At 43.5% G+C, this 21,048-nt stretch overlaps 11 non-coding genes across 11 annotated transcripts; all 11 read left to right on the top strand.

Annotated features, from left to right (window-relative positions):
- The first annotated feature begins 386 nt into the window (after positions 1–386).
- trnay-gua (transfer RNA tyrosine (anticodon GUA)) lies at positions 387–473 on the top strand. Its single transcript is given in 2 exon segments — positions 387–423; positions 438–473. It is a non-coding gene; the product is annotated as a tRNA-Tyr (tRNA).
- Positions 474–1,064: 591 nt separating this feature from the next.
- Positions 1,065–1,151, top strand: trnay-gua (transfer RNA tyrosine (anticodon GUA)). The gene is given in 2 exon segments: positions 1,065–1,101; positions 1,116–1,151. It is a non-coding gene; the product is annotated as a tRNA-Tyr (tRNA).
- A 1,949-nt stretch (positions 1,152–3,100) lies between these two features.
- trnay-gua (transfer RNA tyrosine (anticodon GUA)) lies at positions 3,101–3,187 on the top strand. The gene is given in 2 exon segments: positions 3,101–3,137; positions 3,152–3,187. It is a non-coding gene; the product is annotated as a tRNA-Tyr (tRNA).
- A 1,947-nt stretch (positions 3,188–5,134) lies between these two features.
- trnay-gua (transfer RNA tyrosine (anticodon GUA)) lies at positions 5,135–5,221 on the top strand. Its single transcript is given in 2 exon segments — positions 5,135–5,171; positions 5,186–5,221. It is a non-coding gene; the product is annotated as a tRNA-Tyr (tRNA).
- Positions 5,222–5,812: 591 nt separating this feature from the next.
- Positions 5,813–5,899, top strand: trnay-gua (transfer RNA tyrosine (anticodon GUA)). Its single transcript is given in 2 exon segments — positions 5,813–5,849; positions 5,864–5,899. It is a non-coding gene; the product is annotated as a tRNA-Tyr (tRNA).
- Positions 5,900–8,524: 2,625 nt separating this feature from the next.
- trnay-gua (transfer RNA tyrosine (anticodon GUA)) lies at positions 8,525–8,611 on the top strand. The gene is given in 2 exon segments: positions 8,525–8,561; positions 8,576–8,611. It is a non-coding gene; the product is annotated as a tRNA-Tyr (tRNA).
- A 2,794-nt stretch (positions 8,612–11,405) lies between these two features.
- Positions 11,406–11,492, top strand: trnay-gua (transfer RNA tyrosine (anticodon GUA)). The gene is given in 2 exon segments: positions 11,406–11,442; positions 11,457–11,492. It is a non-coding gene; the product is annotated as a tRNA-Tyr (tRNA).
- Positions 11,493–12,761: 1,269 nt separating this feature from the next.
- Positions 12,762–12,848, top strand: trnay-gua (transfer RNA tyrosine (anticodon GUA)). Its single transcript is given in 2 exon segments — positions 12,762–12,798; positions 12,813–12,848. It is a non-coding gene; the product is annotated as a tRNA-Tyr (tRNA).
- Positions 12,849–14,910: 2,062 nt separating this feature from the next.
- On the top strand, positions 14,911–14,997 carry trnay-gua (transfer RNA tyrosine (anticodon GUA)). Its single transcript is given in 2 exon segments — positions 14,911–14,947; positions 14,962–14,997. It is a non-coding gene; the product is annotated as a tRNA-Tyr (tRNA).
- A 1,269-nt stretch (positions 14,998–16,266) lies between these two features.
- Positions 16,267–16,353, top strand: trnay-gua (transfer RNA tyrosine (anticodon GUA)). Its single transcript is given in 2 exon segments — positions 16,267–16,303; positions 16,318–16,353. It is a non-coding gene; the product is annotated as a tRNA-Tyr (tRNA).
- A 3,964-nt stretch (positions 16,354–20,317) lies between these two features.
- Positions 20,318–20,404, top strand: trnay-gua (transfer RNA tyrosine (anticodon GUA)). Its single transcript is given in 2 exon segments — positions 20,318–20,354; positions 20,369–20,404. It is a non-coding gene; the product is annotated as a tRNA-Tyr (tRNA).
- Positions 20,405–21,048: the final 644 nt, after the last annotated feature.

Raw genomic sequence — 21,048 nt, 5'->3', positions numbered from 1 at the left:
GCCAAGTTTTTGACTTATGCCTAGTGTTGCCCCAAAAGCAAGTCATTCCCTGAGCGGGAATCAAACCCAGGCAGCGGTGGTAAAAGAACCGAATCCTAACCACTAGACCAACAGGGAGAGAGAAAAATACATTTTGCAAGCTAGGGGGCTAAACAGCGATTTTATTCCTCGGCTCACTTTTTATCTATTCCCAAATGCAACTACTTGCAATCTAAGGGGATGTAGCTCAGAGGAATAGAGCATTAGTTGAACGTACGAAGACCTGGGGGCAATCCTTAGCAGCTCCAAGAAACCACCAAACTCAGCAGATTAATTTCTTAAAGGGAACATATGCTGCTGCCAAACCTCTGACCATCTAGGTGATGGCGTTTGACTACATATTTTAACCTTCGATAGCTCAGTTGGTAGAGCGGAGGACTGTAGGTGAAATTGCTGTAATCCTTAGGTCGCTGGTTCAAATCCGGCTCGAAGGATTGTACTTTTTCTTGTGGCTTACGGCAACTTTTTGACAGCAGTGAACCATGACATGTGCTTGACAAAAAAATATCTTTCCCTGAGAGAAGAAATCTTCACTTGTTGACCTTTGATAGGAATGTTGGTAGAGCAGCAGAGAGTTCTCGAGATTGCAACAGTCCTTAGGTCGCTGATTCAGAAGAGTATAACTTTTTCTGCAGTTGTGCCAAGTTTTTGACTTATGCCTAGTGTTGCCCCAAAAGCAAGTCATTCCCTGAGCGGGAATCAAACCCAGGCAGCGGTGGTAAAAGAACCGAATCCTAACCACTAGACCAACAGGGAGATTGAAAAATACATTTTGCAAGCTAGGGGGCTAAACAGCGATTTTATTCCTCGGCTCACTTTTTATCTATTCCCAAATGCAACTACTTGCAATCTAAGGGGATGTAGCTCAGAGGAATAGAGCATTAGTTGAACGTACGAAGACCTGGGGGCAATCCTTAGCAGCTCCAAGAAACCACCAAACTCAGCAGATTAATTTCTTAAAGGGAACATATGCTGCTGCCAAACCTCTGACCATCTAGGTGATGGCGTTTGACTACATATTTTAACCTTCGATAGCTCAGTTGGTAGAGCGGAGGACTGTAGGTGAAATTGCTGTAATCCTTAGGTCGCTGGTTCAAATCCGGCTCGAAGGATTGTACTTTTTCTTGTGGCTTACGGCAACTTTTTGACAGCAGTGAACCATGACATGTGCTTGACAAAAAAAATATCTTTCCCTGAGAGAAGAAATCTTCACTTGTTGACCTTTGATAGGAATGTTGGTAGAGCAGCAGAGAGTTCTCGAGATTGCAACAGTCCTTAGGTCGCTGATTCAGAAGAGTATAACTTTTTCTGCAGTTGTGCCAAGTTTTTGACTTATGCCTAGTGTTGCCCCAAAAGCAAGTCATTCCCTGAGCGGGAATCAAACCCAGGCAGCGGTGGTAAAAGAACCGAATCTTAACCACTAGACCAACAGGGAGATTGAAAAATACATTTTGCAAGCTAGGGGGCTAAACAGCGATTTTATTCCTCGGCTCACTTTTTATCTATTCCCAAATGCAACTACTTGCAATCTAAGGGGATGTAGCTCAGAGGAATAGAGCATTAGTTGAACGTACGAAGACCTGGGGGCAATCCTTAGCAGCTCCAAGAAACCACCAAACTCAGCAGATTAATTTCTTAAAGGGAACATATGCTGCTGCCAAACCTCTGACCATCTAGGTGATGGCGTTTGACTACATATTTTAACCTTCGATAGCTCAGTTGGTAGAGCGGAGGACTGTAGGTGAAATTGCTGTAATCCTTAGGTCGCTGGTTCAAATCTGGCTTGAAGGATTGTACTTTTTTTTTGTGGCTTACGCCAACTTTTTGACAGCAGTGTACCATGACATGTGCTTGACAAAAAAATATATTTCCCTGAGAGAAGAAATCTGCACTTGTTGACCTTTGATAGGAATGTTGGTAGAGCAGCAGAGAGTTCTCGAGATTGCAACAGTCCGTATGTCGCTGACTCAGAAGAGTATAACTTATTCTGCAGTTGTTCCAAGTTTTTGACTTATGCCTAGTGTTTACCCAAAAGCAAGTCATTCCCTGAGCGGGAATCAAACCCAGGCAGCGGTGGTAAAAGAACCGAATCCTAACCACTAGACCAACAGGGAGATTGAAAAATACATTTTGCAAGCTAGGGGGCTAAACAGCGATTTTATTCCTCGGCTCACTTTTTATCTATTCCCAAATGCAACTACTTGCAATCTAAGGGGATGTAGCTCAGAGGAATAGAGCATTAGTTGAACGTACGAAGACCTGGGGGCAATCCTTAGCAGCTCCAAGAAACCACCAAACTCAGCAGATTAATTTCTTAAAGGGAGCATATGCTGCTGCCAAACCTCTGACCATCTAGGTGATGGCGTTTGACTACATATTTTAACCTTCGATAGCTCAGTTGGTAGAGCGGAGGACTGTAGGTGAAATTGCTGTAATCCTTAGGTCGCTGGTTCAAATCTGGCTCGAAGGATTGTACTTTTTTTTGTGGCTTACGCCAACTTTTTGACAGCAGTGTACCATGACATGTGCTTGACAAAAAAATATCTTTCCCTGAGAGAAGAAATCTTCACTTGTTGACCTTTGATAGGATTGTTGGTAGAGCAGCAGAGAGTTCTCGAGATTGCAACAGTCCTTAGGTCGCTGATTCAGAAGAGTATAACTTTTTCTGCAGTTGTGCCAAGTTTTTGACTTATGCCTAGTGTTTCCCCAAAAGCAAGTCATTCCCTGAGCGGGAATCAAACCCAGGCCGCGGTGGTAAAAGAACCGAATCCTAACCACTAGACCAACAGGGAGAGAGAAAAATACATTTCGCAAGCTAGGGGGCTAAACAGCGATTTTATTCCTCGGCTCACTTTTTGTCTATTCCCAAATGCAACTACTTGCAATCTAAGGGGATGTAGCTCAGAGGAATAGAGCATTAGTTGAACGTACGAAGACCTGGGGGCAATCCTTAGCAGCTCCAAGAAACCACCAAACTCAGCAGATTAATTTCTTAAAGGGAACATATGCTTCTGCCAAACCTCTGACCATCTAGGTGATGGCGTTTGACTACATATTTTAACCTTCGATAGCTCAGTTGGTAGAGCGGAGGACTGTAGGTGAAATTGCTGTAATCCTTAGGTCGCTGGTTCAAATCCGGCTCGAAGGATTGTACTTTTTCTTGTGGCTTACGGCAACTTTTTGACAGCAGTGAACCATGACATGTGCTTGACAAAAAAATATCTTTCCCTGAGAGAAGAAATCTTCACTTGTTGACCTTTGATAGGAATGTTGGTAGAGCAGCAGAGAGTTCTCGAGATTGCAACATTCCTTAGGTCGCTGATTCAGAAGAGTATAACTTTTTCTGCAGTTGTGCCAAGTTTTTGACTTATGCCTAGTGTTGCCCCAAAAGCAAGTCATTCCCTGAGCGGGAATCAAACCCAGGCAGCGGTGGTAAAAGAACCGAATCTTAACCACTAGACCAACAGGGAGATTGAAAAATACATTTTGCAAGCTAGGGGGCTAAACAGCGATTTTATTCCTCGGCTCACTTTTTATCTATTCCCAAATGCAACTACTTGCAATCTAAGGGGATGTAGCTCAGAGGAATAGAGCATTAGTTGAACGTACGAAGACCTGGGGGCAATCCTTAGCAGCTCCAAGAAACCACCAAACTCAGCAGATTAATTTCTTAAAGGGAACATATGCTGCTGCCAAACCTCTGACCATCTAGGTGATGGCGTTTGACTACATATTTTAACCTTCGATAGCTCAGTTGGTAGAGCGGAGGACTGTAGGTGAAATTGCTGTAATCCTTAGGTCGCTGGTTCAAATCTGGCTTGAAGGATTGTACTTTTTTTTGTGGCTTACGCCAACTTTTTGACAGCAGTGTACCATGACATGTGCTTGACAAAAAAATATATTTCCCTGAGAGAAGAAATCTGCACTTGTTGACCTTTGATAGGAATGTTGGTAGAGCAGCAGAGAGTTCTCGAGATTGCAACAGTCCGTATGTCGCTGACTCAGAAGAGTATAACTTATTCTGCAGTTGTTCCAAGTTTTTGACTTATGCCTAGTGTTTACCCAAAAGCAAGTCATTCCCTGAGCGGGAATCAAACCCAGGCAGCGGTGGTAAAAGAACCGAATCCTAACCACTAGACCAACAGGGAGATTGAAAAATACATTTTGCAAGCTAGGGGGCTAAACAGCGATTTTATTCCTCGGCTCACTTTTTATCTATTCCCAAATGCAACTACTTGCAATCTAAGGGGATGTAGCTCAGAGGAATAGAGCATTAGTTGAACGTACGAAGACCTGGGGGCAATCCTTAGCAGCTCCAAGAAACCACCAAACTCAGCAGATTAATTTCTTAAAGGGAGCATATGCTGCTGCCAAACCTCTGACCATCTAGGTGATGGCGTTTGACTACATATTTTAACCTTCGATAGCTCAGTTGGTAGAGCGGAGGACTGTAGGTGAAATTGCTGTAATCCTTAGGTCGCTGGTTCAAATCTGGCTCGAAGGATTGTACTTTTTTTTGTGGCTTACGCCAACTTTTTGACAGCAGTGTACCATGACATGTGCTTGACAAAAAAATATCTTTCCCTGAGAGAAGAAATCTTCACTTGTTGACCTTTGATAGGATTGTTGGTAGAGCAGCAGAGAGTTCTCGAGATTGCAACAGTCCTTAGGTCGCTGATTCAGAAGAGTATAACTTTTTCTGCAGTTGTGCCAAGTTTTTGACTTATGCCTAGTGTTTCCCCAAAAGCAAGTCATTCCCTGAGCGGGAATCAAACCCAGGCCGCGGTGGTAAAAGAACCGAATCCTAACCACTAGACCAACAGGGAGAGAGAAAAATACATTTCGCAAGCTAGGGGGCTAAACAGCGATTTTATTCCTCGGCTCACTTTTTATCTATTCCCAAATGCAACTACTTGCAATCTAAGGGGATGTAGCTCAGAGGAATAGAGCATTAGTTGAACGTACGAAGACCTGGGGGCAATCCTTAGCAGCTCCAAGAAACCACCAAACTCAGCAGATTAATTTCTTAAAGGGAACATATGCTTCTGCCAAACCTCTGACCATCTAGGTGATGGCGTTTGACTACATATTTTAACCTTCGATAGCTCAGTTGGTAGAGCGGAGGACTGTAGGTGAAATTGCTGTAATCCTTAGGTCGCTGGTTCAAATCCGGCTCGAAGGATTGTACTTTTTCTTGTGGCTTACGGCAACTTTTTGACAGCAGTGAACCATGACATGTGCTTGACAAAAAAATATCTTTCCCTGAGAGAAGAAATCTTCACTTGTTGACCTTTGATAGGAATGTTGGTAGAGCAGCAGAGAGTTCTCGAGATTGCAACAGTCCTTAGGTCGCTGATTCAGAAGAGTATAACTTTTTCTGCAGTTGTGCCAAGTTTTTGACTTATGCCTAGTGTTGCCCCAAAAGCAAGTCATTCCCTGAGCGGGAATCAAACCCAGGCAGCGGTGGTAAAAGAACCGAATCCTAACCACTAGACCAACAGGGAGATTGAAAAATACATTTTGCAAGCTAGGGGGCTAAACAGCGATTTTATTCCTCGGCTCACTTTTTATCTATTCCCAAATGCAACTACTTGCAATCTAAGGGGATGTAGCTCAGAGGAATAGAGCATTAGTTGAACGTACGAAGACCTGGGGGCAATCCTTAGCAGCTCCAAGAAACCACCAAACTCAGCAGATTAATTTCTTAAAGGGAACATATGCTTCTGCCAAACCTCTGACCATCTAGGTGATGGCGTTTGACTACATATTTTAACCTTCGATAGCTCAGTTGGTAGAGCGGAGGACTGTAGGTGAAATTGCTGTAATCCTTAGGTTGCTGGTTCAAATCCGGCTCGAAGGATTGTACTTTTTCTTGTGGCTTACGGCAACTTTTTGACAGCAGTGAACCATGACATGTGCTTGACAAAAAAATATCTTTCCCTGAGAGAAGAAATCTTCACTTGTTGACCTTTGATAGGAATGTTGGTAGAGCAGCAGAGAGTTCTCGAGATTGCAACAGTCCTTAGGTCGCTGATTCAGAAGAGTATAACTTTTTCTGCAGTTGTGCCAAGTTTTTGACTTATGCCTAGTGTTGCCCCAAAAGCAAGTCATTCCCTGAGCGGGAATCAAACCCAGGCAGCGGTGGTAAAAGAACCGAATCCTAACCACTAGACCAACAGGGAGATTGAAAAATACATTTTGCAAGCTAGGGGGCTAAACAGCGATTTTATTCCTCGGCTCACTTTTTATCTATTCCCAAATGCAACTACTTGCAATCTAAGGGGATGTAGCTCAGAGGAATAGAGCATTAGTTGAACGTACGAAGACCTGGGGGCAATCCTTAGCAGCTCCAAGAAACCACCAAACTCAGCAGATTAATTTCTTAAAGGGAACATATGCTGCTGCCAAACCTCTGACCATCTAGGTGATGGCGTTTGACTACATATTTTAACCTTTGATAGCTCAGTTGGTAGAGCGGAGGACTGTAGGTGAAATTGCTGTAATCCTTAGGTCGCTGGTTCAAATCTGGCTCGAAGGATTGTACTTTTTCTTGTGGCTTACGCCAACTTTTTGACAGCAGTGTACCATGACATGTGCTTGACAAAAAAATATCTTTCCCTGAGAGAAGAAATCTTCACTTGTTGACCTTTGATAGGAATGTTGGTAGAGCAGCAGAGAGTTCTCGAGATTGCAACAGTCCTTAGGTCGCTGATTCAGAAGAGTATAACTTTTTCTGCAGTTGTGCCAAGTTTTTGACTTATGCCTAGTGTTGCCCCAAAAGCAAGTCATTCCCTGAGCGGGAATCAAACCCAGGCAGCGGTGGTAAAAGAACCGAATCCTAACCACTAGACCAACAGGGAGATTGAAAAATACATTTTGCAAGCTAGGGGGCTAAACAGCGATTTTATTCCTCGGCTCACTTTTTATCTATTCCCAAATGCAACTACTTGCAATCTAAGGGGATGTAGCTCAGAGGAATAGAGCATTAGTTGAACGTACGAAGACCTGGGGGCAATCCTTAGCAGCTCCAAGAAACCACCAAACTCAGCAGATTAATTTCTTAAAGGGAACATATGCTGCTGCCAAACCTCTGACCATCTAGGTGATGGCGTTTGACTACATATTTTAACCTTCGATAGCTCAGTTGGTAGAGCGGAGGACTGTAGGTGAAATTGCTGTAATCCTTAGGTCGCTGGTTCAAATCTGGCTCGAAGGATTGTACTTTTTCTTGTGGCTTACGCCAACTTTTTGACAGCAGTGTACCATGACATGTGCTTGACAAAAAAATATCTTTCCCTGAGAGAAGAAATCTTCACTTGTTGACCTTTGATAGGAATGTTGGTAGAGCAGCAGAGAGTTCTCGAGATTGCAACAGTCCTTAGGTCGCTGATTCAGAAGAGTATAACTTTTTCTGCAGTTGTGCCAAGTTTTTGACTTATGCCTAGTGTTGCCCCAAAAGCAAGTCATTCCCTGAGCGGGAATCAAACCCAGGCAGCGGTGGTAAAAGAACCGAATCCTAACCACTAGACCAACAGGGAGATTGAAAAATACATTTTGCAAGCTAGGGGGCTAAACAGCGATTTTATTCCTCGGCTCACTTTTTATCTATTCCCAAATGCAACTACTTGCAATCTAAGGGGATGTAGCTCAGAGGAATAGAGCATTAGTTGAACGTACGAAGACCTGGGGGCAATCCTTAGCAGCTCCAAGAAACCACCAAACTCAGCAGATTAATTTCTTAAAGGGAACATATGCTGCTGCCAAACCTCTGACCATCTAGGTGATGGCGTTTGACTACATATTTTAACCTTCGATAGCTCAGTTGGTAGAGCGGAGGACTGTAGGTGAAATTGCTGTAATCCTTAGGTCGCTGGTTCAAATCTGGCTCGAAGGATTGTACTTTTTCTTGTGGCTTACGCCAACTTTTTGACAGCAGTGAACCATGACATGTGCTTGACAAAAAAATATCTTTCCCTGAGAGAAGAAATCTTCACTTGTTGACCTTTGATAGGAATGTTGGTAGAGCAGCAGAGAGTTCTCGAGATTTCAACAGTCCTTAGGTCGCTGATTCAGAAGAGTATAACTTATTCTGCAGTTGTGCCAAGTTTTTGACTTATGCCTAGTGTTGCCCCAAAAGCAAGTCATTCCCTGAGCGGGAATCAAACCCAGGCAGCGGTGGTAAAAGAACCGAATCCTAACCACTAGACCAACAGGGAGATTGAAAAATACATTTTGCAAGCTAGGGGGCTAAACAGCGATTTTATTCCTCGGCTCACTTTTTATCTATTCCCAAATGCAACTACTTGCAATCTAAGGGGATGTAGCTCAGAGGAATAGAGCATTAGTTGAACGTACGAAGACCTGGGGGCAATCCTTAGCAGCTCCAAGAAACCATCAAACTCAGCAGATTAATTTCTTAAAGGGAACATATGCTGCTGCCAAACCTCTGACCATCTAGGTGATGGCGTTTGACTACATATTTTAACCTTCGATAGCTCAGTTGGTAGAGCGGAGGACTGTAGGTGAAATTGCTGTAATCCTTAGGTCGCTGGTTCAAATCCGGCTCGAAGGATTGTACTTTTTCTTGTGGCTTACGGCAACTTTTTGACAGCAGTGAACCATGACATGTGCTTGACAAAAAAATATCTTTCCCTGAGAGAAGAAATCTTCACTTGTTGACCTTTGATAGGAATGTTGGTAGAGCAGCAGAGAGTTCTCGAGATTGCAACAGTCCTTAGGTCGCTGATTCAGAAGAGTATAACTTTTTCTGCAGTTGTGCCAAGTTTTTGACTTATGCCTAGTGTTGCCCCAAAAGCAAGTCATTCCCTGAGCGGGAATCAAACCCAGGCAGCGGTGGTAAAAGAACCGAATCCTAACCACTAGACCAACAGGGAGATTGAAAAATACATTTTGCAAGCTAGGGGGCTAAACAGCGATTTTATTCCTCGGCTCACTTTTTATCTATTCCCAAATGCAACTACTTGCAATCTAAGGGGATGTAGCTCAGAGGAATAGAGCATTAGTTGAACGTACGAAGACCTGGGGGCAATCCTTAGCAGCTCCAAGAAACCACCAAACTCAGCAGATTAATTTCTTAAAGGGAACATATGCTGCTGCCAAACCTCTGACCATCTAGGTGATGGCGTTTGACTACATATTTTAACCTTCGATAGCTCAGTTGGTAGAGCGGAGGACTGTAGGTGAAATTGCTGTAATCGTTAGATCGCTGGTTCAAATCTGGCTCGAAGGATTGTACTTTTTCTTGTGGCTTACGCCAACTTTTTGACAGCAGTGTACATGACACGTGCTTGACAAAAAAATATCTTTCCCTGAGAGAAGAAATCTTCACTTGTTGACCTTTGATAGGAATGTTGGTAGAGCAGCAGAGAGTTCTCGAGATTGCAACAGTCCGTATGTCGCTGACTCAGAAGAGTATAACTTATTCTGCAGTTGTTCCAAGTTTTTGACTTATGCCTAGTGTTTACCCAAAAGCAAGTCATTCCCTGAGCGGGAATCAAACCCAGGCAGCGGTGGTAAAAGAACCGAATCCTAACCACTAGACCAACAGGGAGATTGAAAAATACATTTTGCAAGCAAGGGGGCTAAACAGCGATTTTATTCCTCGGCTCACTTTTTATCTATTCCCAAATGCAACTACTTGCAATCTAAGGGGATGTAGCTCAGAGGAACAGAGCATTAGTTGAACGTACGAAGACCTGGGGGCAATCCTTAGCAGCTCCAAGAAACCACCAAACTCAGCAGATTAATTTCTTAAAGGGAACATATGCTGCTGCCAAACCTCTGACCATCTAGGTGATGGCGTTTGACTACATATTTTAACCTTCGATAGCTCAGTTGGTAGAGCGGAGGACTGTAGGTGAAATTGCTGTAATCCTTAGGTCGCTGGTTCAAATCTGGCTCGAAGGATTGTACTTTTTTTTGTGGCTTACGCCAACTTTTTCTAATTTCTTAAAGGGAACATATGCTGCTGCCAAACCTCTGACCATCTAGGTGATGGCGTTTGACTACATATTTTAACCTTTGATAGCTCAGTTGGTAGAGCGGAGGACTGTAGGTGAAATTGCTGTAATCCTTAGGTCGCTGGTTCAAATCTGGCTCGAAGGATTGTACTTTTTCTTGTGGCTTACGCCAACTTTTTGACAGCAGTGTACCATGACATGTGCTTGACAAAAAAATATATTTCCCTGAGAGAAGAAATCTTCACTTGTTGACCTTTGATAGGAATGTTGGTAGAGCAGCAGAGAGTTCTCGAGATTGCAACAGTCCGTATGTCGCTGACTCAGAAGAGTATAACTTATTCTGCAGTTGTTCCAAGTTTTTGACTTATGCCTAGTGTTTACCCAAAAGCAAGTCATTCCCTGAGCGGGAATCAAACCCAGGCCGCGGTGGTAAAAGAACTGAATCCTAACCACTAGACCAACAGGGAGAGAGAAAAATACATTTCGCAAGCTAGGGGGCTAAACAGCGATTTTATTCCTCGGCTCACTTTTTGTCTATTTCCAAATGCAACTACTTGCAATCTAAGGGGATGTAGCTCAAAGACCTGGGGGCAATCCTTAGCAGCTCCAAGAAACCACCAAACTCAGCAGATTAATTTCTTAAAGGGAACATATGCTTCTGCCAAACCTCTGACCATCTAGGTGATGGCGTTTGACTACATTTTTTATCCTTCGATAGCTCAGTTGGTAGAGCGGAGGACTGTAGGTGAAATTGCTGTAATCCTTAGGTCGCTGGTTCAAATCTGGCTCGAAGGATTGTACTTTTTCTTGTGGCTTACGGCAACTTTTTGACAGCAGTGTACCATGACATGTGCTTGACAAAAAAAAATATTTCCCTGAGAGAAGAAATCTTCACTTGTTGACCTTTGATAGGAATGTTGGTAGAGCAGCAGCGAGTTCTCGAGATTGCGACAGTCCGTATGTCGCTGACTCAGAAGAGTATAACTTATTCTGCAGTTGTTCCAAGTTTTTGATTTATGCCTAGTGTTTACCCAAAAGCAAGACATTCCCTGAGCGGGAATCAAACCCAGGCCGCGGTGGTAAAAGAACCGAATCCTTACCACTAGACCAACAGGGAGAGAGAAAAATACATTTCGCAAGCTAGGGGGCTAAACAGCGATTTTATTCCTCGGCTCACTTTTTGTCTATTCCCAAATGCAACTACTTGCAATCTAAGGGGATGTAGCTCAGAGGAATAGAGCATTAGTTGAACGTACGAAGACCTGGGGGCAATCCTTAGCAGCTCCAAGAAACCACCAAACTCAGCAGATTAATTTCTTAAAGGGAACATATGCTTCTGCCAAACCTCTGACCATCTAGGTGATGGCGTTTGACTACATTTTTTATCCTTCGATAGCTCAGTTGGTAGAGCGGAGGACTGTAGTTGAAATTGCTGTAATCCTTAGGTCGCTGGTTCAAATCCGGCTCGAAGGATTGTACTTTTTCTTGTGGCTTACGCCAACTTATTGACAGCAGTGTACCATGACATGTGCTTGACAAAAAAATATCTTTCCCTGAGAGAAGAAATCTTCACTTGTTGACCTTTGATAGGAATGTTGGTAGAGCAGCAGAGAGTTCTCGAGATTGCAACAGTCCTTAGGTCGCTGACTCAGAAGAGTATAACTTTTTCTGCAGTTGTGCCAAGTTTTTGACATATGCCTAGTGTTTCCCCAAAAGCAAGTCATTCCCTGAGCGGGAATCAAACCCAGGCCGCGGTGGTAATAGAACTGAATCCTAACCACTAGACCAACAGGGAGAGAGAAAAATACTTTTTGCAAGCTAGGGGGCTAAACAGCGATTTTATTCCTCGGCTCACTTTTTGTCTTTTTCCAAATGCAACTACTTGCAATCTAAGGGGATGTAGCTCAGAGGAATAGAGCATTAGTTGAACGTACGAAGACCTGGGGGCAATCCTTAGCAGCTCCAAGAAACCACCAAACTCAGCAGATTAATTTCTTAAAGGGAACATATGCTTCTGCCAAACCTCTGACCATCTAGGTGATGGCGTTTGAATACATTTTTTATCCTACGATAGCTCAGTTGGAAGAGCGGAGGACTGTAGGTGAAATTGCTGTAATCTTTAGGTCGCTGGTTCAAATCCGGCTCGAAGGATTGTACTTTTTCTTGTGGCTTACGCCAACTTATTGACAGCAGTGTACCATGACATGTGCTTGACAAAAAAATATCTTTCCCTGAGAGAAGAAATCTTCACTTGTTGACCTTTGATAGGAATGTTGGTAGAGCAGCAGAGAGTTCTCGAGATTGCAACAGTCCGTATGTCGCTGACTCAGAAGAGTATAACTTTTTCTGCAGTTGTGCCAAGTTTTTGACTTATGCCTAGTGTTTCCCCAAAAGCAAGTCATTCCCTGAGCGGGAATCAAACCCAGGCAGCGGTGGTAAAAGAACCGAATCCTAACCACTAGACCAACAGGGAGAGAGAAAAATACATTTTGCAAGCTAGGGGGCTAAACAGCGATTTTATTCCTCGGCTCACTTTTTGTCTTTTTCCAAATGCAACTACTTGCAATCTAAGGGGATGTAGCTCAGAGGAATAGAGCATTAGTTGAACGTACGAAGACCTGGGGGCAATCCTTAGCAGCTCCAAGAAACCAACAAACTCAGCAGATTAATTTCTTAAAGGGAACATATGCTTCTGCCAAACCTCTGACCATCTAGGTGATGGCATTTGAATACGTTTTTTATCCTTCGATAGCTCAGTTGGAAGAGCGGAGGACTGTAGGTGAAATTGCTGTAATCCTTAGGTCGCTGGTTCAAATCCAGCTCGAAGGATTGTACTTTTTCTTGTGGCTTACGCCAACTTATTGACAGCAGTGTACCATGACATGTGCTTGACAAAAAAATATCTTTCCCTGAGAGAAGAAATCTTCACTTGTTGACCTTTGATAGGAATGTTGGTAGAGCACTGCTGCCAACTTTTTGGCAGCAGTGCACCTTGACATGTGCTTGATAAAAAAATATCTTTCCCTGAGAGAAGAAATCTTCACTTGTTGACCTATGATAGGAATGTTGGTAGAGCACAAGAGAGTTCTCGAGATTGCAACAGTCCTTAGGTCGCTGACTCAAAAGAGTATAACTTTTTCTGCAGTTGTGCCAAGTTTTTGACTTATGCCTAGTGTTTACCCAAAAGCAAGTCATTCCCTGAGCGGGAATCAAACCCAGGCCGCGGTGGTAAAAGAACCGAATCCTAACCACTAGACCAACAGGGAGAGAGAAAAATACATTTCGCAAGCTAAGGGGCTAAACTGCGATTTTATTCCTCGGCTCACTTTTTGTCTATTCCCAAATGCAACTACTTGCAATCTAAGGGGATGTAGCTCAGAGGAATAGAGCATTAGTTGAACGTACGAAGACCTGGGGGCAATCCTCAGCAGCTCCAAGAAACCACCAAACTCAGCAGATTAATTTCTTAAAGGGAACATATGCTTCTGCCAAACCTCTGACCATCTAGGTGATGGCGTTTGACTACATTTTTTATCCTTAGATAGCTCAGTTGGTAGAACGGATGACTGTAGGTGAAATTGCTGTAATCCTTAGGTCGCTGGTTCAAATCCGGCTCGAAGGATTGTACTTTTTCTTGTGGCTTACGCCAACTTTTTGACAGCAATGCACCTTGACATGTGCTTGACAAAAAAAGATCTTTCCCTGAGAGAAGAAATCTTCAGTTGTTGACCTATGGTAGGAATGTTGGTAGAGCACAAGAGAGTTCTCGAGATTGGAACAGTCCTTAGGTCGCTGACTCAGAAGAGTATAACTTTTTCTGCAGTTGTGCCAAGTTTTTGACTTATGCCTAGTGTTTCCCCAAAAGCAAGTCATTCCCTGAGCGGGAATCAAACCCAGGCCGCGGTGGTAAAAGAACCGAATCCTAACCACTAGACCAACAGGGAGAGAGAAAAATACATTTCGCAAGCTAAGGGGCTAAACAGCGATTTTATTCCTCGGCTCACTTTTTGTCTATTCCCAAATGCAACTACTTGCAATCTAAGGGGGTGTAGCTCAGAGGAATAGAGCATTAGTTGAACGTACGAAGACCTGGGGGCAATCCTCAGCAGCTCCAAGACACCACCAAACTCAGCAGATTAATTTCTTAAAGGGAACATATGCTTCTGCCAAACCTCTGACCATCTAGGTGATGGCGTTTGAATACATTTTTTATCCTACGATAGCTCAGTTGGAAGAGCGGAGGACTGTAGGTGAAATTGCTGTAATCTTTAGGTCGCTGGTTCAAATCCGGCTCGAAGGATTGTACTTTTTCTTGTGGCTTACGCCAACTTATTGACAGCAGTGTACCATGACATGTGCTTGACAAAAAAATATCTTTCCCTGAGAGAAGAAATCTTCACTTGTTGACCTTTGATAGGAATGTTGGTAGAGCAGCAGAGAGTTCTCGAGATTGCAACAGTCCGTATGTCGCTGACTCAGAAGAGTATAACTTTTTCTGCAGTTGTGCCAAGTTTTTGACTTATGCCTAGTGTTTCCCCAAAAGCAAGTCATTCCCTGAGCGGGAATCAAACCCAGGCAGCGGTGGTAAAAGAACCGAATCCTAACCACTAGACCAACAGGGAGAGAGAAAAATACATTTTGCAAGCTAGGGGGCTAAACAGCGATTTTATTCCTCGGCTCACTTTTTGTCTTTTTCCAAATGCAACTACTTGCAATCTAAGGGGATGTAGCTCAGAGGAATAGAGCATTAGTTGAACGTACGAAGACCTGGGGGCAATCCTTAGCAGCTCCAAGAAACCAACAAACTCAGCAGATAAATTTCTTAAAGGGAACATATGCTTCTGCCAAACCTCTGACCATCTAGGTGATGGCATTTGAATACATTTTTTATCCTTCGATAGCTCAGTTGGAAGAGCGGAGGACTGTAGGTGAAATTGCTGTAATCCTTAGGTCGCTGGTTCAAATCCAGCTCGAAGGATTGTACTTTTTCTTGTGGCTTACGCCAACTTATTGACAGCAGTGTACCATGACATGTGCTTGACAAAAAAATATCTTTCCCTGAGAGAAGAAATCTTCACTTGTTGACCTTTGATAGGAATGTTGGTAGAGCAGCAGAGAGTTCTCGAGATTGCAACAGTCCTTAGGTCGCTGACTCAGAAGAGTATAACCTTTTCTGCAGTTGTGCCAAGTTTTTGACATATGCCTAGTGTTTCCCCAAAAGCAAGTCATTCCCTGAGCGGGAATCAAACCCAGGCCGCGGTGGTAATAGAACTGAATCCTAACCACTAGACCAACAGGGAGAGAGAAAAATACTTTTTGCAAGCTAGGGGGCTAAACAGCGATTTTATTCCTCGGCTCACTTTTTGTCTTTTTCCAAATGCAACTACTTGCAATCTAAGGGGATGTAGCTCAGAGGAATAGAGCATTAGTTGAACGTACGAAGACCTGGGGGCAATCCTCAGCAGCTCCAAGAAACCACCAAACTCAGCAGATTAATTTCTTAAAGGGAACATATGCTTCTGCCAAACCTCTGACCATCTAGGTGATGGCGTTTGAATACATTTTTTATCTTACGATAGCTCAGTTGGAAGAGCGGAGGACTGTAGGTGAAATTGCTGTAATCTTTAGGTCGCTGGTTCAAATCCGGCTCGAAGGATTGTACTTTTTCTTGTGGCTTACGCCAACTTATTGACAGCAGTGTACCATGACATGTGCTTGACAAAAAAATATCTTTCCCTGAGAGAAGAAATCTTCACTTGTTGACCTTTGATAGGAATGTTGGTAGAGCAGCAGAGAGTTCTCGAGATTGCAACAGTCCGTATGTCGCTGACTCAGAAGAGTATAACTTTTTCTGCAGTTGTGCCAAGTTTTTGACTTATGCCTAGTGTTTCCCCAAAAGCAAGTCATTCCCTGAGCGGGAATCAAACCCAGGCAGCGGTGGTAAAAGAACCGAATCCTAACCACTAGACCAACAGGGAGAGAGAAAAATACATTTTGCAAGCTAGGGGGCTAAACAGCGATTTTATTCCTCGGCTCACTTTTTGTCTTTTTCCAAATGCAACTACTTGCAATCTAAGGGGATGTAGCTCAGAGGAATAGAGCATTAGTTGAACGTACGAAGACCTGGGGGCAATCCTTAGCAGCTCCAAGAAACCAACAAACTCAGCAGATTAATTTCTTAAAGGGAACATATGCTTCTGCCAAACCTCTGACCATCTAGGTGATGGCGTTTTGCTATGATCGTCACCCTTCGATAGCTCAGTTGGTAGAGCGGAGGACTGTAGGTGAAATTGCTGTAATCCTTAGGTCGCTGGTTCAAATCCGGCTCGAAGGATTGTACTTTTTCTTGTGGCTTACGCCAACTTTTTGACAGCAGTGTACCATGACATGTGCTTGACAAAAAAATATCTTTCCCTGAGAGAAGAAATCTTCACTTGTTGACCTTTGATAGGAATGTTGGTAGAGGAGAGAGTTCTCGAGATTGCAACAGTCCGTATGTCGCTGACTGAGAAGAGTATAACTTCTCTGCAGTTGTTCCAAGTTTTTGACTTATGCCTAGTGTTTACCCAAAAGCAAGTCATTCCCTGAGCGGGAATCAAACCCAGGCCGCGGTGGTAAAAGAACCGAATCCTAACCACTAGAACAACAGGGAGAGAGAAAAATACATTTCGCAAGCTAAGGGCTAAACTGCGATTTTATTCCTCGGCTCACTTTTTGTCTATTCCCAAATGCAACTACTTGCAATCTAAGGGGATGTAGCTCAGAGGAATAGAGCATTAGTTGAACGTACGAAGACCTGGGGGCAATCCTCAGCAGCTCCAAGAAACCACCAAACTCAGCAGATTAATTTCTTAAAGGGAACATATGCTTCTGCCAAACCTCTGACCATCTAGGTGATGGCGTTTGACTACATTTTTTTATCCTTAGATAGCTCAGTTGGTAGAACGGAGGACTGTAGGTGAAATTGCTGTAATCCTTAGGTCGCTGGTTCAAATCCGGCTCGAAGGATTGTACTTTTTCTTGTGGCTTACGCCAACTTTTTGACAGCATTGTACCATGACATGTGCTTGACAAAAAATATCTTTCCCTGAGAGAAGAAATCTTCACTTGTTGACCTTTGATAGGAATGTTGGTAGAGGAGAGAGTTCTCGAGATTGCAACAGTCCGTATGTCGCTGACTGAGAAGAGTATAACTTCTCTGCAGTTGTTCCAAGTTTTTGACTTATGCCTAGTGTTTACCCAAAAGCAAGTCATTCCCTGAGCGGGAATCAAACCCAGGCCGCGGTGGTAAAAGAACCGAATCCTAACCACTAGAACAACAGGGAGAGAGAAAAATACATTTCGCAAGCTAAGGGGCTAAACTGCGATTTTATTCCTCGGCTCACTTTTTGTCTATTCCCAAATGCAACTACTTGCAATCTAAGGGGATGTAGCTCAGAGGAATAGAGCATTAGTTGAACGTACGAAGACCTGGGGGCAATCGTCAGCAGGTCCAAGAAACCACCAAACTCAGCAGATTAATTTCTTAAAGGGAACATATGCTTCTGCCAAACCTCTGACCATCTAGGTGATGGCGTTTGACTACATTTTTTTATCCTTAGATAGCTCAGTTGGTAGAACGAAGGACTGTAGGTGAAATTGCTGTAATCCTTAGGTCGCTGGTTCAAATCCGGCTCGAAGGATTGTACTTTTTCTTGTGGCTTACGCCAACTTTTTGACAGCATTGTACCATGACATGTGCTTGACAAAAAAATATCTTTCCCTGAGAGAAGAAATCTTCACTTGTTGACCTTTGATAGGAATGTTGGTAGAGGAGAGAGTTCTCGAGATTGCAACAGTCCGTATGTCGCTGACTGAGAAGAGTATAACTTCTCTGCAGTTGTTCCAAGTTTTTGACTTATGCCTAGTGTTTACCCAAAAGCAAGTCATTCCCTGAGCGGGAATCAAACCCAGGCCGCGGTGGTAAAAGAACCGAATCCTAACCACTAGACCAACAGGGAGAGAGAACAAGACATTTCGCAGTGAGGGGGCTAAACAGCGATTTATTCCTCGGCTCACTTTTTGTCTATTCCCAAATGCAACTACTTGCAATCTAAGGGGATGTAGCTCAGAGGAATAGAGCATTAGTTGAACGTACGAAGACCTGGGGGCAATCCTCAGCAGCTCCAAGACACCACCAAACTCAGCAGATTAAATTCTTAAAGGGAACATATGCTTCTGCCGAACCTCTGACCATCTAGGTGATGGCGTTTGATTAAATTTGTCGCCTTTCGATAGCTCAGTTGGTAGAGCGGAGGACTGTAGATGAAATTGCTGTAATCCTTAGGTTGCTGGTTCAAATCCGGCTCGAAGGATTGTACATTTTCTTGTGGCTTACGCCAACTTTTTGACAGCAGTGCACCTTGACATGTGCTTGACAAAAATATCTTTCCCTGAGAGAACAAATCTTCACTTGTTGACCTTTGATAGGAATGTTGGTAGAGCACAAGAGAGTTCTCGAGATTGCAACAGTCCTTAGGTCGCTGACTCAGAAGAGTATAACTTTTTCTGCAGTTGTGCCAAGTTTTTGACTTATGCCTAGTGTTTCCCCAAAAGCAAGTCATTCCCTGAGCGGGAATCAAACCCAGGCCGCGGTGGTAAAAGAACCGATTCCTAACCACTAGACCAACAGGGAGAGAGAATAAGACATTTTGCAGTGAGGGGGCTAAAAAGCGATTTTATTCCTCGGCTCACTTTTTGTCTATTCCCAAATGCAACTACTTGCAATCTAAGGGGATGTAGCTCAGAGGAATAGAGCATTAGTTGAACATACGAAGACCTGGGGGCAATCCTCAGCAGCTCCAAGACACCACCAAACTCAGCAGATTAAATTCTTAAAGGGAACATATGCTTCTGCCGAACCTCTGACCATCTAGGTGATGGCGTTTGAATACATTCGTCACCTTTCGATAGCTCAGTTGTTAGAGCGGAGGACTGTAGATGAAATTGCTGTAATCCTTAGGTCGCTGGTTCAAATCCGGCTCGAAGGATTGTACTTTTTCTTGTGGCTTACGGCAACTTTTTGACAGCAGTGAACCATGACATGTGCTTGACAAAAAAATATCTTTCCCTGAGAGAAGAAATCTTCACTTGTTGACCTTTGATAGGAATGTTGGTAGAGCAGCAGAGAGTTCTCGAGATTGCAACAGTCCTTAGGTCGCTGATTCAGAAGAGTATAACTTTTTCTGCAGTTGTGCCAAGTTTTTGACTTATGCCTAGTGTTGCCCCAAAAGCAAGTCATTCCCTGAGCGGGAATCAAACCCAGGCAGCGGTGGTAAAAGAACCGAATCCTAACCACTAGACCAACAGGGAGATTGAAAAATACATTTTGCAAGCTAGGGGGCTAAACAGCGATTTTATTCCTCGGCTCACTTTTTATCTATTCCCAAATGCAACTACTTGCAATCTAAGGGGATGTAGCTCAGAGGAATAGAGCATTAGTTGAACGTACGAAGACCTGGGGGCAATCCTTAGCAGCTCCAAGAAACCACCAAACTCAGCAGATTAATTTCTTAAAGGGAACATATGCTGCTGCCAAACCTCTGACCATCTAGGTGATGGCGTTTGACTACATATTTTAACCTTCGATAGCTCAGTTGGTAGAGCGGAGGACTGTAGGTGAAATTGCTGTAATCCTTAGGTCGCTGGTTCAAATCTGGCTCGAAGGATTGTACTTTTTCTTGTGGCTTACGCCAACTTTTTGACAGCAGTGTACCATGACATGTGCTTGACAAAAAAATATCTTTCCCTGAGAGAAGAAATCTTCACTTGTTGACCTTTGATAGGAATGTTGGTAGAGCAGCAGAGAGTTCTCGAGATTGCAACAGTCCTTAGGTTGCTGATTCAGAAGAGTATAACTTTTTCTGCAGTTGTGCCAAGTTTTTGACTTATGCCTAGTGTTGCCCCAAAAGCAAGTCATTCCCTGAGCGGGAATCAAACCCAGGCAGCGGTGGTAAAAGAACCGAATCCTAACCACTAGACCAACAGGGAGATTGAAAAATACATTTTGCAAGCTAGGGGGCTAAACAGCGATTTTATTCCTCGGCTCACTTTTTATCTATTCCCAAATGCAACTACTTGCAATCTAAGGGGATGTAGCTCAGAGGAATAGAGCATTAGTTGAACGTACGAAGACCTGGGGGCAATCCTTAGCAGCTCCAAGAAACCACCAAACTCAGCAGATTAATTTCTTAAAGGGAACATATGCTTCTGCCAAACCTCTGACCATCTAGGTGATGGCGTTTGACTACATTTTTTATCCTTCGATAGCTCAGTTGGTAGAGCGGAGGACTGTAGGTGAAATTGCTGTAATCCTTAGGTCGCTGGTTCAAATCCGGCTCGAAGGATTGTACTTTTTCTTGTGGCTTACGCCAACTTTTTGACAGCAGTGAACCATGACATGTGCTTGACAAAAAAATATCTTTCCCTGAGAGAAGAAATCTTCACTTGTTGACCTTTGATAGGAATGTTGGTAGAGCAGCAGAGAGTTCTCGAGATTTCAACAGTCCTTAGGTCGCTGATTCAGAAGAGTATAACTTTTTCTGCAGTTGTGCCAAGTTTTTGACTTATGCCTAGTGTTGCCCCAAAAGCAAGTCATTCCCTGAGCGGGAATCAAACCCAGGCAGCGGTGGTAAAAGAACCGAATCCTAACCACTAGACCAACAGGGAGATTGAAAATTACATTTTGCAAGCTAGGGGGCTAAACAGCGATTTTATTCCTCGGCTCACTTTTTATCTATTCCCAAATGCAACTACTTGCAATCTAAGGGGATGTAGCTCAGAGGAATAGAGCATTAGTTGAACGTACGAAGACCTGGGGGCAATCCTTAGCAGCTCCAAGAAACCACCAAACTCAGCAGATTAATTTCTTAAAGGGAACATATGCTTCTGCCAAACCTCTGACCATCTAGGTGATGGCGTTTGACTACATTTTTTATCCATCGATAGCTCAGTTGGTAGAGCGGAGGACTGTAGGTGAAATTGCTGTAAT

The sequence above is a fragment of the Oncorhynchus clarkii genome, unplaced genomic scaffold (genome assembly GCF_045791955.1).
Source record: "Oncorhynchus clarkii lewisi isolate Uvic-CL-2024 unplaced genomic scaffold, UVic_Ocla_1.0 unplaced_contig_1341_pilon_pilon, whole genome shotgun sequence".
NCBI classification, from domain to species: Eukaryota; Metazoa; Chordata; class Actinopteri; order Salmoniformes; family Salmonidae; genus Oncorhynchus; species Oncorhynchus clarkii.
This window is presented reverse-complemented; position numbering and strand designations above follow the sequence as displayed.